Consider the following 13,846-nt stretch of genomic DNA (forward strand, 5'->3'; position numbering starts at 1 on the left):
TTAGGAAGAGGAATGGGAAGATAGTATTCATTTTCATGTTCTTAGAATGCCCCGCGGTCCCAGGTCAAAATACTAACAATAAAAATATCAGCGCGCGATTCGCCTTCGCATCATTTATTAAGTGTGATCCAAATCCACTTCACAATTTTGCTATACAGTGCTTAAATTAGTCCTTAAATTGACCCTTTTTCACATCTTAATAATATTTTCAGTTCGAGCTTTCCGCTTATTTGATTTCCATGATAGAAAATGCATATGCGCAGATTCTAGGTGTAAATTAAAAACAAGCACGCATGTGATCATCGAGATATGCAATTTTCTTTACTATAATATAGTATTTCAAACATGCTTAAATTATCAAGTTTCAGATCAGAATATCAAAAGTTTTCTGCTCGCGCTTCGCGCTCGCACTATTATGTAGAAAGATATCCAATTATCCCGGATATTACCCATCCTTAATTTGCAAAACATGAATAGAGTGTCCCGTTTTGGGGTCTGATTTTTTTTCCGCTCGCGCTTCGTGCTCGCATTGTTTAGTTATACCTATCCCGTTCTTGATTACAAAAGTAGGTCGGAATAACAAAAATTTTCAGCTCGCGCCGTCGCTTTTGCATTATTTGATCGTTGAAATATGTATCGTCGTCAGCCTGTAAATGATGCTTCAGAAAGTCCCTTTTCGATCAGACCAGAACGTATATCAAAAATTTTTGCTCGTGCTCTGCATGTGCTCGAAGTATACGGTACGCATCTTGCTCATGATCACAAACATTGCCAAGAATGTTCAATTTTCAGGACAAAATACATAAAATTTCCAAAAAATTTAGTTCGTGCTTCCCGCTCGCACTATTTATATAAGGCTTATGATATTATTATATATTCATGTTGCTTTATAAGAATATAGCTATAAAAGTGACTGGTATGACCACCCCTTTATAGAAACAAACAATCAACTTTGGGCGGCCGATCGGGGAAAATATGGGTGACAAAATTAATATTGCCCCCGGGCCCCTATTGGCGAAAGCTAGATCCCGCCCCTGTCTTAAAAGTGAAAAATTTGTCTCATTCTGCCCTCCCACCAAATTGCTTATAACCCCAATATTTAACCCACCCCCCCCCTTGAAAATAATCCAGCAGAAGCGCAAATGTATATGTATGACCATATTCAAACGGTTTTCTGAAAAGTAACCCTATATGCAGGTGAAAGTGGGACGTAGCCTAAAGCGATTGCCTACCCTGCAGAGAGTGGGGACCGGTGGTACAAACTTTTTTGCCTCCTCCCACCGCCCCCCCCCCAAAAAAAATGGGGGGGGGGTGATATTCGTAGAAAAGACGAAGTTGAGAAACAGGAACTATTAAATAGCATTGGTGAAATGACTAAAAAAATACTACAAAGGGGAAATTAACCAGACGAATAGTTTGCTGTGAAAATAAAAAGAGTAATAATTAAAATTGAGAAAAATCAAGAAAGATATTTTAATTTGAATTTTGGATTTTTGACGTCATATACGAGCAGTTGCTTCATTAGGCCTACACAAAATGCTTAAATTTCATTTTGTTAATGGTTTATGATGACTAAAAAATATCTTCTTTCAGGAACGGGAGTGAGATAATTTATGTGTTGAAAACTGAAGGTACAATAAAAGCCTCTTTTACATTTTCAGAAATGACATTTCATTATTTTTTTTCCTGCTATTTCTACAATAAACTTTTTGTCGGAGTGAAGTCCCTCTTTAAGGAGTCACAATAATGTATTGGAAACAATAATTATAGAAAATGGAGGCGAAGTAAGCATACCTACCCTTTACAAATCCGAGTGCACCCTTTCAAAAAAAATTTAATTGAGTGGCAGATCATTGAGATAGATCTATCCTTTTTTTAAGAATTCTGGAAAACAGTTTTTAAAAATGCCCCCTTTTCAAGTCACTAGGCCTTATATCAATAATTATTGTCTGCTCGCAGTTTTCGTTCGCATTAATATTGCTTAGTTGGATATGCATCCTATTCATTATTACATTAAAAAAGTACGAGAAAATGTCCTGTTGTCTAAATAGTCCCCCCCCCAAAAAAAAAATCAGCTTATGCTTTTTAAGAAGATACCCATCCTTTTTCATCATGACAAAATAATGTCCCGTTTACTGTAGGTCGCCCTTCGCGCTCAATTTTTTTATGAAATAAAAATACATATCTTTCAAGTTTATGATTGCTAAACGTGATTCTTTCGCCCTATAATTTCTGTCTCAGACTCTCCCTTTCTATTCTTTTTTTTCTTTTCCCCTCTTTTAAGATTCCTTTCAAGAAAGGTATAAAGGCCTATACTTTCCCTTTCTGGGGAGCGTTAATGTGTGTTTCATTCGACAAAAATCTGTTTTATTGGACCATGCTGGGCGACGATCCACGGCAATTAATTTCCCCACATCAAATTTCGAACTCTATGAAAGTGGGTCAATCACCGCCCACCCCTCCCCACAGAGTAGGCTTGCCCTCAGGCACGGATCCACGGGGGCCCCCGAGGAGCCTTGCCCCCCCCCCGCTTAAAGAGAGAGAGAGAGGGGGGGACGGGGAAAGGAAGAGAAGAAAAAACGAGAGAGGGAAAGAATGAAAAGAAAGGAAGTAAAAAAGAAAGAAGAAGAGGGGAAAGGAAGAGAACAAAAAGAGAGAGGAGGAGGGGAAAAAAGGGAGAGGAAGAGGGAAGGGGGGGGGTGCCAATTTGATATTTGACCGGGGGCTACTAATTTATGTTTTAGAGGAGAAGGGAAAACTCATATTTCAAATGGGGACGCCAAATTCATGTTCATCCGAGCGCACCAAATTGACCTTAAAATTAGCTTGGCGCCATGCAAATTCATGTTAGAACGGGGTCGCAAAAATGCTCGTATTGCATGCCTGGATATGATGAAATATAATGTCCTGCCCAAAAAGGATAAATGCGGCTGAATTATATTACAATAATTTACAATGATTGCAATGATATACAAAAAAAAACCAAAGTGCTTGCGTTTCGAATCTGTTTAGCGAGATGGTTATCCTGTTCAGGATCACAAAAAGGGCTGAATATAAAACTCAACTCGCGCTACGCGCTCACATTATTTGATTGGTGAGTTAGGTATCCTCTCCATAGATCCCACGTACATATTTAGTCCTTAAAATGTGATTTTTCAGGTCAGTATACACAGGCGGATCCAAGGGGCAAAGAAGTGGCTGCCCACCCCCCCCCCCCCCACCCCATGGAAGTGCAAAAAATAATAATGACAAAGAAATGAAGAAATAAAGAGAAAAAAGAAAAAAATAGAAGATGAATCAGAGCTAAAAAATAAAGAAATAAATAGAAAAAAAGAAAAACAATTAGAAGATGAATCAGAGCTCAAAAGAGTCCTTCTTAAGTCAGTAAATAATATTTCTGCTCACGCTTCGCGCTTGTATTTATTGTTTTTGAAACATTTTATTAGAAACAGTATACTGTGGCTAAAAATAGACAAAATAGCATTTGGATATTCATTCATATACTTGGAGCAGTGTACATTCCACCAGGGGCCCGTTGCATAAAACTTTTTACCAGAGAAAACTCCGGATTTTTTGCCCTGTGTTAAAGTCAATGGCAGAAATCAGACTAACCTTAGTTTTCAGTTTTTACCAGAGTTTTCTCAGGTAAAAAGTTTTGTGCAACAGGTCCCTGGTCTCAAAATATTTTCAAGAGTTAATGTTTGATGACATATCTAGTGATGTTCAACAACACCTATACGACTTCCCGTTCTGTTTGTTAGGATACTTTAATGCTAGAACAAGTAATATGCGTCAAGTACTGGAAACTGACGGAATTCATGAAGCTAATTTTCATCATTTTTGATTGATGACAGTGATGAAATGTTACATACTAGTGATTTAGAAATGGTAAACATAGATCAAGAAAGAAAAAAAAAGATGAAACAATCAACAATCACGGTAATCGTCTTGTGGAGCTCTGTAAAAGTTTTCGCTTAATTATTGTTAATGGAAGAATAGGCATAGATAAAGATGGAGATTTCACATGTGCTAATCGATTACTGCACTTTTATCATCTTCCTTATTCTGCAATTATAAAGAATTTATGGTGGATACATTTGGGGTTTTTTGGCAGATAAACATAATGCCATTATTCTTACCGTGTGTATTAAAGAAAATGCGTACCAAATGAAGAGCTTAAAGGGGAATCCAGCCTTGGCCATAAAATGTTGTGTTGGGAAGGAGAAAAATAAATTAAACAGAATGGTGAAAGTTTAAAAGAAATTGGACAAGCAATAAGAAAGTTATAGCTGCTTTAAAATTGAGATCAATAATAGGCCTACTATATGTAGATTTCAAATTGGCAACTGGGTAAGTAAATGACAAGTGGCAAGGCATAGAGATATCTCTATGGGGCAAGGACAACTTTCCCATAGGCCATGTACTTTATTATCAGGGATTTGTGGTTTTCTCCTAAGTACACATTCCCCTGGGGCAGTAATCTAAATATAACCCATGTAGTATATATTTTTTTATGTCCTCATGAAAGAAAAATATAATTTGAAATAAAACTTTTGGGAAAAATGACAATTTAGCCATAATATGTATTGGAGTTAGAGTAGTACTTGCCTTACATCACTATGACATCCCATATGCGGCCAATTTGAAATCTCCATGGGTATAGTGATTACCAATATTTACAACTTTTAAAAATTCATATCTTTCTTTTTGTTTGTCCAAGTTGTTCAAACTTTCACCTATCAACTTGTCTGATTTTTCTTTTCCTTATAAAACAAGTTTTTATTTGGGTTGGATTCCCCTTTAATGCACCACCAACACAAACGGTATAACGATTAGTAAATGGGATCCTGAACCTGCCAAAGACTAAAAAAAAAAAAAAAAAACAGATATGGAGTACGTTAGCATGTTATTGCATGATATAAAAATTAAAGAATAGGAATTTCGCGTGAACATTTTTAATTAAATTGTTAATCGTCTAAAAGAATTAATTAATTAATATTATGACGCAGCAGAACAAAGCGTTATGATGAAAAGTTGTTGCAAATCTAATCATAAAATCTAGAGGATATCTAAACCTTGGTTCAATGATAACGGTATGAAAAACTTCAAAGGAAAAACAAAGTTGTTAACCTAGCTGAAAAACTTGAAGAAAAGAAACGCATGTATAAACAAACGATAAAAAATACCAAATCCAAATTTTGTAATAATCTGCACCAAGAATTAAGAGGTTTGAAAAAGAAACAACCTCGTGAATATTGGAAACTTATATCAATTTATCTTGTTTATCAAAAACGAACGCTTGGCAATATTGAAATTGAAGCATTTTGTGAACATTTCAGTAACTTGAATCAAGATTACAAAGAAAAAATGTTGAAATAATCATCGAATCACCAACAAGTAATGCAGCTTTTAACAAACCAATTGACAGGGATAAAGTGATCACTAAGTTGAAAAAAACCCCGGTAAGGTGAAGATTTGCTACCAAACGAATTTTTGAAGAATTCTCTGATCCATTTCATTCTTGAATAAAATTATTTAATACCGTGTTTGAAAGTGGAATTGTACCAACAGACTGGACTTTTGGTTTAATACGGCCTATTTACAAGAAAAGGGGGAAATCCGAAGAACTTATACTTTGTTGATTGTCTGGGTAAACTATTCACTGTTGTTTTAAATCATCGGCTGAATTTATATCTAAATTCTAAAGAAGACTAAGAAAAATCTGAAATGAACAGCTGGGTTTAGGGATAATCATTCAGTGCTATTATATTTTTACTTACATTATTTTGGTACTTGAATTATATCCGTTTGGCAGAAAAAGAGTATACTGTGCGTTCATCGATCATTATCGTAGGGCATTTGATATTGCGGATAGGAGATCACTTTGGAACAAATTTTTTTAAGTGATATAAAATGGAAACTTTTTCAAAGTGGTCAACATTACACCTGCACAGGCTAAATCATGTGTTATCAAAGGTGGTGAAAAATCAAGCCTATTTGAGAGTATATATATATAGGAATACGTCAAGGAGAAAGTTTGTCATCTTTACTATTTGCTATACGTTCATAAACGATTTTAAAGAAGTATTTGATGTTCTTGATGTTTTACCAGAAAAGCTTAATTTATTTACAAGATCATGGAATTGATGTGTACATGAAGCTGTTTAAATTACTTTATGCAGATAATACCATTGTCCTTGCCAAATCTGAACAAGAACTTCAATATATCAGATTATGGTATTGAAATGTGAATATATATAGACAAGACGAAAATTGTTATATTTTCCCGTGGCAAAGTGAGAAAAACGGGTTCTTTTACATTGCATAACTAGGCTCTTGACGTAGTTTATGACTACATGTATATTGGAATTACGTTAAATTATAATAATTCATTTCGAAAAGCTCAAACTATATACAACTGAATCAAGCAAGAAGAACAATGTATAGCCTGTTGAATAAGATTTATCATCTTGATTTACCAGTGGATATCCAAATTGAATTATATGATCAAGTTGTTTAACCCATATATATATGGGTCAGAGATGTGATTAGAGATGTATAGAAGTATTTCACATGAAATTTTGCAAGCAGATTCTTCAAGCTATATATAAGTCAATGGCAAACTGCATGGTATTATAGGCGAACAAGGAAGATTCAAATAAAGAAATATATTGAAAATAGAATGATAAACTTCTGGTATATGGATTAGATCACGATACAGTAAAACAAAAACTGTCTGGTATGGTTTATGAGATACTTTCTGATCAAGGTATATACAAGCATGGTTATAACGAGGATAAAGCAAGATCTTGATAGATTGGGTATGACGAATATTATTTGACATTTTTGATTCCTCGAGCAGATATTGGGTATAAAACAAGCTCTACGAATTAGTGATTCATAGTTGCAAACTTTGGTTTACGTTAAAAAACGAACACTTTTAGGGGGTGTTGCAAGAAACTTGCGAATAATATTGTAAGTCTATTTCTGGTCCCTAAATCAATTATGTATTGCAGTTAATGGCAAATTAGTGATCGATTGCTAATCTGCTCCTTCAAACAAGAAGTTCAATCTGATTTGCTATATACAGCTAACGTTGATCTATCAGTTGTAATACAGCAACAGAATATTATTGATCGCAAATATTTTCTTGCAACACCCCCTTAGTGTGTTAACTATATACAGAATTTTCAAAGAAAATCTTCGTCTGAATATGAATATTAAAAGATAAAATCACTTTTTGTATCCGCTGACGAAATCATCGATTTCCTACGGGCTATTGTCTCAGGAAGATATGAACATCGTCAAAGAAACATGAGGCTTTGCACATATTGCACCCTTCAATTCATTTGTCCTTCTTTGACTATAAAGAAAGAAAGTTTCATCTTAAAATATATTACACTGAAAGACCGAATACACTCAAAATAAAAATTGTGAAAAACCAGACATCCGTTCCAACCTTCTAAATTTTTGCAAGAAAATCATGCTCGAAATTCAATATTTTGAGCTTTTATTTGAATAGTTGTATAAGAGCTAATTATGCTAATGTCATTACTTGCCTTATGTTAGACATCATTATGTATAATGTAAATTATAAGTTTAAAAGCTGGATTTTGAAACTTCAGGGCATTAATCCATTGTTATTATTAATCCATTACATTAAAAATATGTCATTGCTGATTTCCAACAGTATAGATCTATTGGATATTTTGTTGTAAACAACAACACATGTGGACAAGAATTCAGAACAGATTTGTATTCAAATACTCTGCCTGAGATTCAACTCAACTTATAGTTCCCAGCTTGTTGAGTTGTGATATTTACTTTCTTTTCAGTTTTGATCAATTAATGTTATTGATCTTCAGTAGATGTGGACATAGTATAATTTTCTTAAAGGACAGCAGATAAAGGCTTTAGTTATGAAATTTAAATTAGTGGCAGCCTTAATTTTCCTTATTTTCTACAGAATTTAGGAGACTTTGTAGAAAATTATGAGGTGGCCATCATTGCCATAAAATGGCTTTTCTGAGCTGGTATATTTTTAACGTAACGATTTAAACAGCACATGTCAGGGACAACATTCTGGACGGTAGGTTGTGTGTTATTGAAAAAAAGAGAACATTTTCTTTGATTTTTTCTTAATTCATATAAATTTTCTAACTTAATGATCTATAGTAGATATGGATATATCTCATATCAAGCTACGATTTGCCGTATAAACCAATGTAGTTATACCTTAACCTGCTTTCTACGTTGTTGAGACTTGATAATAACTTTGATCAACTTTCAAGAAAATCTACGTCTAGAAAGTTACCTCATCAATGAATAAAAAAAAAACTTTTATAGAATCACCCTTTGTTGATACTGCTGTGGAAATCATCGGCTTCCTATATTATGGGCTATATGTCTCAGGAAGATATGAACATCGTATTATGCAACCTTCAATCCCTTCATCATTTTTGTCCTTCTTTTGCTAAAGAGAGAAAGTTTCATCTTATATTACACTGAAAGACCGAATGCACTCAAAATGAATCAGCCATAGTATTTAATTTTGAAAATCCAGACATCCGTTCCAACCTTGTCAAATTTTGCAAGAAAATCATGCTTCGTTTCTAAATAAATAATTATGCTCGAAATTCAATATTCAATGCCTAATTTTCAAGTTTTCTAAAACTTTTCTAGGCTCGAAATTTAATATTTTGAGCTTTTCAACTGTCGAATAATAGCCAACGATATGATGATGTCGTTTGTATATACATTTTTCTTTAAAAAAAATCATGTGTCAATTCTGACTAGATTTTTTAAGCTTCCGGGTATACTATTTCAACCGTTATTATTAAATAATTCTTAATGCTAAAATTTGTAAATTATTTTACTTTCAAAACTACTTGATGAAATAGTATTGATGATTCTGTACATTTTAATTTGTATGATTGTTTTCTCCAATACAAACTCTGTGGGTGACATGGGAATAAATGTTATTGTCATTGTTTAGCTTTTAGAGAAGTGAAAGGGGGATCGGGAGCTCGATGAACAATGTTTGGGGTCATTAATATCTAGGTCGTTTGTTATGCATCGCGTAACCTGTCTAGAATAAGCTTGTTTGTATGCGTACTAAATGGCGTAACAATGCATTTGGGCGCAATTAAGCGCATTTCATTGTTGCCATCATATTTTGCATTGTTGCGCTTAAGTTTTACGCGCTCAACTAAAGCCATTAATTCACCATACCACAATTTGTTTTAATTTCAATTTGCACGCTTTTTTGATACAGTAGATCTACAAAAGCAAAATTTTTCTGTTTCAGTTCATTTAGTAAACTAAATTTTATAGTTTCTCGTTAAAATGAATCTCGTTTCATGTTCGAGTTCGGCTAATGAATCACTGAAGTCAAACATTTTGAGGAGGGTCAGGGAGGAAGAAAAGCAGACGACGTCATCGGAAGCAGAAAAAGACAAAGGCAAAATAAATGCACGTGAACGAAGATTTCCCATCACGAGACAGAGTTCAACTTCACGTTCTTTTGGCTTGAGAATAACTTCTAACGTTAAATCTCAAGTGAAAGAATCAGAGGAATCGAATTCAAAGAGACTGAAGAGTAATATGAAGAAGAACAGAGGTAAATCCAGAGTTTGCAAAGGATCACACAAACCACTTGGCCTAATTGGGTAAGTAACGTTGTCGTTAGACTCCAGTTTAAGGCCAGGGAGCTCCGGCCCGCGGGGCCGGAGCTCCCTGCCCTGGTTAGTTAGAGACAAGCGGGGCGAACCGGGGAAGCGTTTTCATCAACATTTTCGTCCACAGTTATATGAAAATCGGTTTGTCACCTAAACCAGGGGAGTATTACATGAAAGAAATGGACAATGATTTCCTCTGACTATTATTATAAGCTACTGAAATCCATGCATCTGATTGGCTCAGAACAAATTAGTCTTTAGAAATCACTGGCAAGAAGCTCCATGAAGAAACTCTCCCCAGGATGGGCCCCAAGACAAGGGTAATGGACAATAAAGCAACATTGACTGGCCGCGGGGCGATACGACATATATCGCCCAAACTAGATTTGTATTGCCCGGGTCATAGACGAGGGTGATGTCAATTTAGGGAGGATGATATAATTCCTTATTCGCCCCCAGGCCAGTCAGTATTATTAACCAAATCAGACATCTAGAGCAAAAATCGTTAAAATTTATATATTTTAAAGTTTAAGAATGGGAATCTAGTTTGTCATGTTTATTAGACTGGGCCTCTGAACTTTACCAGTGTGATGTAATTGAAATGACACGTCCCTGGCCTGGGGACGCAGTATCCAGCGTTGTCTCAACTTGATTGACATTGTGACGTATAGCACCGCACGGTTCAAGGACCCGTATAAACGCGTAGAATACCTGGATGTTAGCTCTGCCTTTTTGCCTGCTACATTTCCACACATTTTCTAGTGGACTTTCCTGAGCGGTCAATAAATTGGGTCGGTGGATAAAGAAATGGAAACAATTGACCAATCATTTGATCACAGTCATAAGCAAGCAAAAATGTATTAAAGTTGCCCTGCTCAGATATCTGATATGGTTAATCTGTTTTATTGCCTTAAGATATATGGGAAATCATAAATTTATGAAACAGTTTAAGAAAGCAGACATCATTTCAGAAACAGTTAACATTCCATTTTTTTGTAAACATGTAACCCAACTGTTCATTGAACATTTTGAGATCCAAGTTTGAACTATGAACGTTGAATTTTCAATGAAATCTTTATATTGTATGCATGCTACATTTGTTTGAATATATATGCTTATTTATATAATACTTTTGGAAGTTTGGATATTTATTTAAGATTTTTTTCTATATACATTTATATACATAACATGGATTAAAATTGTGTTTTGTTAAAAAAAAAAAAACATTTTCGTCGGGTACGATGCCGATGGGGGGTCAGGTGTCCGGACACTTTATATCTTTTTGAAGCCTTCTTTTTTGTATTTGCATTACACTAAAAATATGAATTCAATACTTGTAATCATCTATTTTGTTCTTTATAGATCTGTTTCCTAACATTTTGTATCTACCCAGTTGTGTGTCCAGACAATCAATTTTACTAGAGTAGAAAGTCATTTGAAAAATATACAGGCAAAGTTTCATCAATTTTTAGTCCAAAACGTTCAAAAATATTATAGGGCCTAGAGAACAAAATAGAACATGATCACAACTATTGAGTTCATATTTTTAGTGTAATCCAATAAAAAAAAGAAGGCTTCGACCCCCCATCCTACTAAAAATTGATGAAACTTTGTCTTTGGTTGTGAATTTTTCCAAATGACTTTCTAAAAGTAAAAACACACAACCTGTCCGGACACACAACTGGGTATACCGGTTGGCCTAACCTTAGATCTGGCCTAACATTAGTTGTTTCATATTCAGCCCGTTCATTCACTAGCTTGCTTAAATCTCCAACCTTTCAGCAATATTTTTTTTAAATTTGTTTTGATCACTTTAAAAATATGTAAATTAATTTTCAACACTCACAGTATTGAAAAGTTTTAAACATAAAACACATGTGGACAAGAATTCAGAACAGATTTGTATACAAATAATGCATGCAGCTTAGTGTGTTAGTGGAAATGCAGAGCACGCAAGGTTTCTTTAGGTATGATGGTGGGCCCCAATTCTGCGCACCTAACAATTTGAGTTCTGATTTCACATGAATTTCTTATTTCACAAAATTTTTTGGTTAACAATGTTCCTTATATCATTAAGAGTAAGTGTACCAAATTTCTCATTGAAAAATGAGAGAAAATATAGGATTTCCTTGAAAAAACCTTGGGCAGTCATTTTCAGATTGAAAAAAAAATGGAACCCATGACTGCGCACTCATTCACTTTGCACACGATTTGGGGCTTTTGATGACAAAGGCTGCATTTTGAGGCTGTCACATGAAATGCCCTGAATTCATTATTTTCCACCATTTTGAGTCGGATTTTTTATGAATACCTGTCTATGTATTGCATGTGTAAAGTTCATGCTCGTTGCGTATCTTCTTTTACTAAAATCGCACAGATACGCGGGTGCGCAGACTTGGGAGACCGCGCAGACATTGGGAACTGACCATACCGTAGGTGCCGCACTGTGCACAAGCCGCTGGTGGCTAGTGCCCAGTGTGAACCATCTGAAGAAACGGAACTTTCTCTGCATTTACTTTTTACACACGACAGGCACAGATCAAGTGCATTATTTGTTTTATAAAATAGCAACACAGAAACAAGTTCTTAAAAAGTTACAGTACACTTTGTTGGACTTCTCTCGGTTCTCCTACCACACTTTTCTTCTTGAGCATGCAATGTCAATTTTCATTGCACACCTTTTTGCACTGCCATGCAATGCACAAAAAAAGTGGTGTGTCATGTGACGCATATTGGCCTATCGCGATGCTTTAAATAATACACCTTTTTTTATAAAATTCAATATTATGCCTGTGATTCAACTCAACTTAGTTCCCAGCTTGTTGAGTTGTGATATTTACTTTCTTTTCAGTTTTGATCAATTTCCTTATGTCATTGATCTTCAGTAGATGTGGACATAGTATAATTTTAAGGACAGCAGATAAAAAGCTTTAGTTTAGAGTTATGAAATTTAAATTAGTGGCAGCCTTAATTTTCCTTAAAAAGGTTTTTCTACAGGATTTAGGAGACTTTGTAGAAAATTATGAGGTGGCCATCATTGCCATTATTCAAAAATACATTCTATTCTGAGCTGTAAATATTTTTCAATGTAACAATTTAAACAGCCCACTGATAATATGTTGGAGCGTTAGGTTGAATTTTATTGAAATTTTTTTTTTTTTATCTATTCATTAATTTTCTAACTTAATGAGATATATTTCTTTATAAAGCTACAATTCGCCGCAAACCTAGTAGACCATGTGGTTTACCTCAACTTGCTTTCTACGTTGTTGAGACTTGATAATAACTTTCATCAATTTTTAAGAACATCTTCGTCAATCAATTTTCATTATCTTATTGATCTTTAGTACATGTAGATGTCCAATTATCCATGTGTATAGTTTGTTTTTTTTGCCTTGAACACACATTTCTGATAGAACTTTAGTGTTCCTACTTTCCATTTTCAAAAATAAACATTGTTTAATAATATTGTAATGATCTATAGTAGATGTAGATATACTGCATTTATGATTTATTATATCAAGCTACAATTTGCGTAACCCTTTTGAGCATTTGAGTGTTTCTAAATGAAATGCTAGTAAGTAGTAAAAATGTGTTAAACCTCCATTGTTGTATTCTGCTTGGTATGTAATATGGTTGTTTTGTCATCCAATATAGTCTTTGACTGGGTGCTGCCCCAGATTCTTAAATTTGTTGTAAAAAAAATAATGCTAGATTGAAAAAGGAAAATTAATGAAATACTACTGTGAAATCTTTCAATGATTTGAACATGCATAGTGTCAATGAGGGGAGCAACTATATGTAGGAGACCTCTATCCCTAGTTATGATTATGGTGTTCTGGTAAAGTCGCTTTTCGCTTTAAATGAGGGTAAAATATTTGAAACTAGATGAAAGTCTTGTTTAGCAATGAAATTATTTTGGTATTAAGCATATTTTGGTTTCCTTTCCAAATTCTTGATCATAAAAAATATTAGAAATGCCTTCTTCTGGACACTTGATTATTTCTTCCTTTGTTTCATAATCATTTTTGTATCGCCTGTATTTAAAAGCAGAGTGAGACTGTATGTGCTGCTTTTCTGACAGCGGGGGCAGCAACATTGAAATCTTAACCAAGGTTAAATTTTTGAAATGACATCATACCTAAGAAAGTACATTGAGCTAGTTCAAA

This window comes from Lytechinus variegatus, chromosome 12, assembly GCF_018143015.1.
Source record: "Lytechinus variegatus isolate NC3 chromosome 12, Lvar_3.0, whole genome shotgun sequence".
In the NCBI taxonomy this organism is placed as follows: domain Eukaryota; kingdom Metazoa; phylum Echinodermata; class Echinoidea; order Temnopleuroida; family Toxopneustidae; genus Lytechinus; species Lytechinus variegatus.